The 8,905-nt window shown below is 37.4% G+C and overlaps 1 long non-coding RNA gene across 1 annotated transcript in view; it reads right to left on the reverse strand.

Moving 5' to 3' along the window:
• LOC146332922 (uncharacterized) overlaps positions 1 to 8,190 on the reverse strand; it is a 41,421-nt gene extending 33,231 nt beyond the window's left edge. Inside the window, exons 1-2 of the long non-coding RNA XR_014771287.1 lie at positions 7,789 to 8,190; positions 6,683 to 6,827 (exon numbers count right to left, since the gene is read on the reverse strand). This is a non-coding gene — a long non-coding RNA (uncharacterized LOC146332922). The remainder of the gene's footprint in view (positions 1 to 6,682; positions 6,828 to 7,788) is intronic.
• Between the last annotated feature and the right edge of the window lie 715 nt (positions 8,191 to 8,905).

Genomic DNA, 8,905 nt, shown 5'->3' on the forward strand with positions numbered 1-8,905 from the left:
GCAGTTAGCCAACTTACTTTAGCAGCAAGTAAAGCTTTCATTCACTAAACTCTGTAAACCGTATTCTCTGTCAGTCCACTCCGCTGAATGGAAGTATTCCACACACCACTGCTTCATAAGTGAGAAAGTGTTTCACTGGACATAAATTCAGTGTATACCCTTGAGTACAGCATCAGTCATCAATAAGGACGATACACTTACCTCCTGATTCGATACTATCACAATACTTGGGTGCCTATTTCATATGTACTGTATTGCAATTCTAAAACTACTGCCATTCGAAATTACAATTTATTGCAATTTTTGTTTGCTTCTTTAACACTAAACAATGGGAAAATACGAATAGCAGCATACATGAAGCACAATATGTACACTAGATGATGGGAAAAAGTTCATTTGTACACTACAATATTTCCTTTGAGTTTTATTTCAGCAACATTTGCTATACTGCATAGAAAAGTAGTAAATAAAACGTACAACAGAATGAATAGATGCTTTCTTAAGTGCAATGCTACATTTAGCCGTTCACGCTCATAAAGTAATGAACAATATATAAAATATAAATATATGTGCTGCCCTCTGCTTACATGTAATGTCTCTTTGAAGTAGTAGCTGTATTTTAAGTTTGAGTTTTGAACCTTTGTGGTTGTTGTAGCTACTCAGTGTGAAGTCTATCCAGAGGAATAGCTTGAGTTAACAATGTGAAATCAGCAGATATTAGTTTGTTTTGGAAATTCAATGCTATGCCTTAAAGTATGAGCCCACATGTCGTTTTATGTTGAGAATGTTACGTAAAATGGATTTTATGCATGTCAGGATCAGGCATAATTGCGATTTCCTTCCTCACTCTCTGATGTATCCATTGTATTAAACATATGGGATAATGTAAGATCACCACTCGATTAAATATATAATGTATGTCTAGTTGTTTTTAGGCATTTTAATGCTATGGAAATGTTACTTATTATAGCTTTAAATAGGAAGCTACAGTTAGGAGATGGTTAGCTTAGCCTGAAAAAAAGACCATAAACAAGGGAAACGGCTAACATGCCTCTGTCCAAAGGTAAAGAAAATCTGCCTAGCAGCACTTCTAGAGCACAATTATTAACACCGTATAGCCTGTTATTCAAATTATTGTTAAAAGGGCAACTCCATCTTCAGTTTTTTCAAACAGAAACTCTCACTCTGCAGTTATCAAAAAGGTCAGAGTGCTCTCCCCTCAACCTTGGAGGTCTGTATGTAGCATCATCATGCAGAAACCTACATCAGGTTGCTTTGAAAGACGTTTGTAGAGGGGCTTGTGAAAATAGAATTTTGATGCTTAAACATACTTTGAGAAACATTTTCATGTTTAGATTTGAATACATGGCAAATATTACAGCGAAGCCACAGAATTATATGAAAGCACCTTAAAGATAATGCTCCTGCCCTTTGAAAGTAAAAGCAAGTTGTGATTTTACGGGTTATGTACTGGACTATTTCTTGGCAGGATATAGCAACTTCCTGGAGTTTCCTCTCTCAAAATCTCTATTCTCTTAAATACAAATATATAAAATGATCACGGCATACACATAATCATCCAAACAGAAAGACGTGTTAAAGTAAAGTCTTTTTTTCTCCTAAGAGTGAGACCAGTTCTAGTTCTGGTTCTGGAAATACATGGAAATAAGGTCAGTGTGCTTCCTAATATCTACCTTGGTGCTATACATTCATGTATAACTTACATCTACATTATGTTTAACTAATTATCTGTCATTTATTGTCCTCAGACTTGTTGCTGTTCATCCAGATTAAGGGTGAGAGTGCCAAAAGTTGGAGTTCCAGTCCACAAACAGCAGCATACATGAAGTCACAAGCACACACTACATGGTCAAAGTATTTGGCGCGAACATTACACGCATATGTGATTGTTAAACATCTCATTCCAAAACTAGGGACGTGAAAATGGAGTGGCCTGAGCACTTTCCTTCATAATGATGCAGAATTGACTGAGACAAATCTAGATGGGAAGAAACTTGAAACTTATTGTGCAGATAGCTTATTGTAAAAATGCACCATTCAAAAGGAAAAGTCTAAAAAGTCCAAGAAAAGCACTGAATGATTTAGTGTGGCCCGTTTTATTGCATTCTACTATTTGTCAACAATAGGTGTTGCATGGCTGTATGCTTGATTTTCTGCTCCTAAAGTATTAGCAATGGCTGAGGCTGCTGAACCCACAAATTAAAGCAGGTTGTCCACAAAATACACATGCAGTGTTGAATGTGTCAAAGTGATGCCTAACATTTTTTCGTACTTTTAATATGAAGGGATTTAGAATCAAATCGGTAAAAAAGGAATGAAAGAAATACATAACATTTATCAATTAACTCTAATTCTACAATGGTTCTCTTCAACATTTTCAATTATGCAGACACAGAACCTACAGTCAGTCCAAACTTTTTCATTAGCATAACACCTAGGGAGAAAATAAAACTTTTTAAGTTTGAATCTGACTCTCACCATACCTCTTGAATAAACTGGCACCTTGATTGCAGACACCTCTACAAGGTCCTTATGCAAAGGTTTAGCCAAGGGTGAATCTATTTTCTCTGTAATTTAATTCAATTTTACTTTTGTAGCTCATATTCCAGTTGTCTTTTTTATTTTAGTTATCTTTCCTTTGTCCATGTACACTTTCACTAACAATATTAACACTGTTCTTCAATAGTTTTGCAAACACTGCCTGTTGTGTCAGCTGGAAGGCCTGGTCAAACAGAGGCACTACAGCCAGAAACCGAATCCATGTCTTGCTTCTTGTATGTGCCTGCCTTAGAATACGCAATTAAAATGTTTACCTTGACATGTACAATAAGACTGTATATACTAAGTCGGATCAGATTTGTGCCTTGCTTTCTGTCTCCATCTATACGAGACACCCTTTAACTGCAGCTGAGGAAGACATGATGAGGATAAAAAGACAGACATGGCACATTATAATTCAAACCCTATATACACAAAACCTGAGTACAAGTCTGAAATTTTATATGGCTATGTTCCACTGTTTGTGATTGAAAGTGTTAAAGGAAAAAATACCAACTCTTCAGGTTTGGTCTGATTGTTGAGACTCATTCCCAGGTCGGCCTGAGCCTCCAACCCAAAGGGTCAGTGTTTGATGACTTGGGAATAAGACTCAACGATAAACTTTCCCTAGGACTGCTTACTCCATCTTCAAGTGGTCTAATTATTTAATAAAATGCAGTCTGATTAGGAAACTATTTTTTTTTATTATTATTATTCATTCTACATATTACAGTAACTTTCAGTTTCAGCTGAGCTATCTGATTTGTTAAAATGCATTATAGCTAACAAAATTCAGCGTTGTTTTAGCTACATTTGTTTTTAAAAACACACTATATTGCAGAAGTAATACCCATGAGATCTTTTTTGTCTGTGACTCTGCAGTGGTAAGGCAATAATGAAAACAAATTATTCATAAAACTTTTAAAGGTCCTAAAAACATCCTCAGAGGTCCTGTTGGGTTTGTGCTGTGACTATAAAGTTAGATATCATGTTTTCCCCTGTGTAGTAATGGTGGAACAAAAAGTTCTTTTTAATATCATCTTCTCTGTAAAACTCTGTTCTGGCACACAGGGTGCACACAAATGTACGCTAGGTGGAAGGTCAGTGCTTGTCCACTTGAGTTTTTAAATTTTTTAAATTTAGTTTTTATTAACATGAATTTTGATATATTTGATAGATTCTTAAAAGACATTGTGTATGTAAACTATATAGTAAAGATGCTCCAGAAAAACAGGCACCAGTTGAAGTTGCCTGAAAAATATTAAGTGGTTTTAACAATTGATGATCAGAAAGACACATGTAGTATAGTAGTTAGCAGCAGTACTTGGTCTAAAGACCTTTTTTTTTTTGAAGGCTTCACTCTTGATAGCATTGTTCCTGGGTCTTACCTCGACCTTGGACAAAGATGACTCTGGATTTTATTTCAAGATCAATCAAGCCCACATGTGCAGGGACATAACTAAATTGTCTGTGCATTGTCTTATTTATTTGTTAAAATCATTACAGTGATTGGATATAAAACGTTATGCTTCAAATACCAACCAATAATTTGACTAATTTCTGATTTGAAATTTTTGTTACTTGAAGCCCTTGCTGTCTGGCATACACCAGCCTAATCTTCTGTTATAAAATTTGGCTACCTAAACCACAAAGAGTCGATATGATATCATACTTTTTTGCACTTGGAAATTCAGCACTTAGAAAGGAAGCATTAAGAAAGATAAGTGTTAGTGATGCTAGCAAAGCTAACTAGCCACATTATATTCTTTGCTTGTGATTAACAATGATGAGGCTAGCCACGTAAAACTATGCATCTAATGTGTAGTTTCTTGCATGTATGGTTTATAGTTTGTATATATATATTTTTTTTTTTTTACGTAAACAGCACTTGGTCTTGACTTGGTCTCAACCCATCAAAGTCTTGGTCTTGTCTTGGTCTAAATCATGACTGACCAATTTGGTGGTCTTGACTACAACACTGATATCTAATGCCATATGATGATAGATATATTATTGATATATTGCCAAGCCCAAACTGAAAACAGTATGTGTTTAAATAATTTATTAAAATACAACCTGATTTGGAAACAATTTTACTGATAGTTCTTATTCATACTACATACTATAATGCTGTAATTCTATACAATTAACAGTTTCAGCTGAGCTTCCTGATTTGGTGAAAAAAAGCATTCTAACTTGGCAGTAAACATTAGTTGAGATACTCCAGACTGTAGTTCTTTAAATTTGGCAGATGGTATCTTCAGGTGTCTAGTGCCCAGCAATTGATTTGAGCCTGTAATAGCTTGTTATCAACAAGCTTAAAGGATAAATATTTTTTCAACACTGACTTTTGGAGGACTAATTTTTGGATGTATTGGAACTTAAATTTTATCATGGATTAAAATTTGGATAACTCCAACCTGCCCAACCTAATGGTACACCTCTACTGTGGCCTAAATATCCACAGTATTGGCCTTGGCCATTCTGTTATTAGACTGAGCAAAGACAACAAGTGCACATCATCCCTGGCTGTGTGATTACAGTACTTACATGTAAGACAAGCAGAACAGTTTGCATCTGTAGTTGGTACGCGATTTGAAAGGCAACAATCATGATTTGCATGGAAGCACTCATCTGCATAGTGTAAGTTTGCAAGTTAGTGCCCACAGTTTACAACAAAAATTCTATAAAACTGAAATGCTACAGCAGAATTTTACAGAGAAAATGATGTTCAAAACTACTGTAAGTTCCAACACTACTACATTGGGGGAAAACATGATATCTAACTTAGTAATCATTGCACAAAACCAACAAGACCTCTGAGCATGTTTTTAGGGCCTTTAAAAGTTTTATGAATACTTTGTTTTCACTCGTGCCTTACCACTGCAAAATCACAGGAGAGAATCATCTCATGGGTATTACTACTGCAAGACGATGTATAAAAAATGTAGTGACAGACAGTGTCATGTAGAGACAGAACCATAACAGTGAATTTTCAACCACAAGGTAAGTTTGATGGATATGCCGAGTGGAGTTTTAAGCAAACATGTCTTCTTTTATATGTGATTTTTTTCCCACTAATAGACATTGTGTACACATCCTTGATACCTAACAAACTTTCCCTATCTATGTCACATTTCACCCACTAACTCTTACATCTGGAGTCTATAGAATATTTATCGTAGAATGTTCATACTTTCAGTGCGTGTGCATCTCTGTAAGACACAGGTTACAAAATATGGGGAACAGCCACAAATGGCCAAAAACTCGGCAGGGTACCTTTAATTTGAAATGGCCGGAAATTAAGTTTCAGAAACAATTTACAGTCAGCAGCTCCTGGAGAGTTTGAGTATCAGAGTGGGTAAAAGTGAGGTGGGGGGGATCATTACGATCAATGAAGTCTGGAAGAGTGGTAGGGAAACAGAGAAAATAAGCATAGATTCGCAGAGTAGCCAAGGCAGCACTGTGAATGTTCCAGTCGACAATACTGAGACAGTGCGACTAAGATGATACCTCAGGCTCTGATTGAATGCCACAGAGTCTGCCCAGAGGCTTAGCAACAGGTGACACAGACACCATCAATCAGCACAGTCAGTGATTCAGATTGGTCAGTGCTTTTTCTCGAGGGAAGGTGGCAAGCAGCATTTTTTTCTTTGAATACATGTCAAAAACCCTAGTCATCAATCATCAGAATCCTGGGTTCATTTTGCCTGTCCTGTTTGTCATACAGAACATGCTTGTCTGTTGACTCCACTGCTTGTGCAGCAGACAAACACCCCTGCCTACCTGAGTGCAAGGTAGTTTTTGTTTTCTTTCTGTGTAACATTTGTGTACTTGATTAAATGCATCACAAACTGAAGGAAATGCCATGATGTTTGCATGTTTGATGATCTGTTAGTCCTTAATGTACATATATTGTATATACATTTTTACTGACTCCTGAAGCGGCATTAATGTAGATCAGAAAGCATGAGCAAAACCACATTCAATAAATATGAAATATGACACTAATGGATTTTTTTTAAAATGTGCTCACTCACAATGCTCTGATAGGAATGAGCACATGAAGCATGATGAGTCTGAGGCCTGCTTGAAACCCTGGGCCTAGCAGTTAGCACAATACCTGACTGTGGAGCTCCTGGGCCTGCTGAGTCTGGCTCTGAAGCCGCTTTTGGTATTGCTGCTCGCGACTCTGTTCCTCCAGAGATCCACACGGCTCTCCTACAGTTCAGGCAGCGACTGAAAGATCCTTGCTCCTGGATGTCCAGCTATTGAACCACAAAAGGAGGCAGGGCAACGAGAGGAGGAGAAAAATCAATCCAGTACACAGAGCCTATCCTCTCTGCGCAGCCAACCTGCTCACTCTGTAGCCGAGGCTATGATGCAAAAATGGTTCCCCATCCTCCTGAACACATACTCAGAAATAAAACTAGCCAGAATCCTGTCCCGTCAAGGGCAGGCCTAATATCTGTCTTCATCTGCTAATTCTGTGCCAGGAGGACTCCAGAAGATAAAAACTGAATTTTCTTGAAACCAAATCCAATACTCATTTGAAGCATCAGTGAAATAACAAACAATACACTTATTTATGGCTAGGATGTAATCTTTATTCTAAAGAATACCCATTGATCAGCAACTATGTAGACTAGAACATTCAACAAGCACAAAATTAAAATCAGTGTGATGTGAAAAATCAGTTCAGATAGTTTCATAGTTCATATTAACAAAAGCAATTACAAATACATCACTATACAAAATCTTTAAAAATCTTCAAAATTATCTTATTTGACTATCAAAACATTATCAATTAATAAAAATTAAAAACTAAAAATAACAAAGAAACAGCCTGAACAATTTTTCTATTCAAAGACAACACTAGACTGGTACGTTATTTGATAAACAATACTACAAATGTTAAATATTCATGTTTTACAGAAAAATCCAGGTAATACTGAAGTAGTGCAGCTATAGAAAACAGCCATGAAGCTACGGTATCTGGCAAACAGTGAGAGAAACGGTTCTTGTAAAACTGTCAATGAACAGTTGCCTGCCCAGTAAGTGCGGCAACAATAATAAACAGGCCACTAATTAATACTACCTCGCCGTGCTAAATCACAAGAGGGGAAGGGATGGAGGGGGGGAGAGAGAGCCATAGACTGTGAGAGAGAGAGGAAGAGGAGGGAGCTTGGGAGAAAGGAAGGGAGGACAGTAAGAGGAAGATAAACAGACCTAGCTCCTGGTTCACTTGGATGGAGGCTTTAGTCCAGCATGTCTGATGCGGCTGCAGTGTCGTCGTTGCAGGAGGAATCATAGCCAGACAAGATGGAGACCCAGACAGGAACCGGGACAAACCATTATTTAACCATCTGCATACAGGCTGGCATATACTCCATGAAATCAACAAAAAAACAAGGATGAAAAAAGGCATTTATTTCCATCCGTGCCCTGTTCAAAGCACTGTTTCATCTCCGTGTCCATTTTTTCTTCTCGGAATAAGTCAAACAAAAGAGCCTGGCGGTTATTCCCGAATTAAAAAACACAGATTATGCAGAAATCCATTTCACGGAATCGCTTAAAACGTGTCTCATCCGTTAGCACTCTCTTTCTGTATGCGATCCACACCGATAACCCTGGTCTTGCTTTCTTTCCCTCACAATCGCTCCCTCTCTCTCTATTCTCCCCTCCTAAACTGATCAATACTTCATTTAAATCATGACATTAGCACACTACTACTGGAAAAAGAGGGCGAGAGCAAACACAAATGAGCTTCTTATGTTAAGTGACATAGAAACTGATGTTTAATGTTCGAGGATTGTGAGATTTCTTCAAAATATAATGTGAAAAACAAAGACAGAGATATATGCAAGTGTGCGGGGGCTGTACTGCTGTTCTGATTTGAGCTCCTGAGCCTCACACACTGATCAATACACATTTAAATCCAGGCTGAGGAGAGCTATCACAATATCTCGTCTCATCAGAAAAAGGCAAACATGCTATCCCAATTATCATCTCAAATGACTAGTGTCGAGGGGACACAAGTTGGATGCTGATAGAGGCATATTTCATATTTATTCAGCAGAATTTTTACATTAGCACCTGAGCGCATAATTGCCTAATATATATGCACACTCACACTTTTATCTATTCACATAATTCACAAAGAGCGCAATCAATACTGCCCTCTCCATACTCTGCACCATGCTCATAAAGTGCGTCTGCATTAGATCATATAATAAGCCGTTCAGAAAACCCCAAAAGAGACCTGCTAATTTCCTGGCGCTCATTGAAATTGCGAGCGAGAGCAACTGGCTAATCTTCCTGTTCGTCATTAAACCCGGATATTTAC

The sequence above is a fragment of the Lutjanus erythropterus genome, chromosome 1 (assembly GCF_056507025.1).
Source record: "Lutjanus erythropterus isolate fLutEry1 chromosome 1, fLutEry1.hap2, whole genome shotgun sequence".
NCBI lineage: Eukaryota > Metazoa > Chordata > Actinopteri > Lutjaniformes > Lutjanidae > Lutjanus > Lutjanus erythropterus.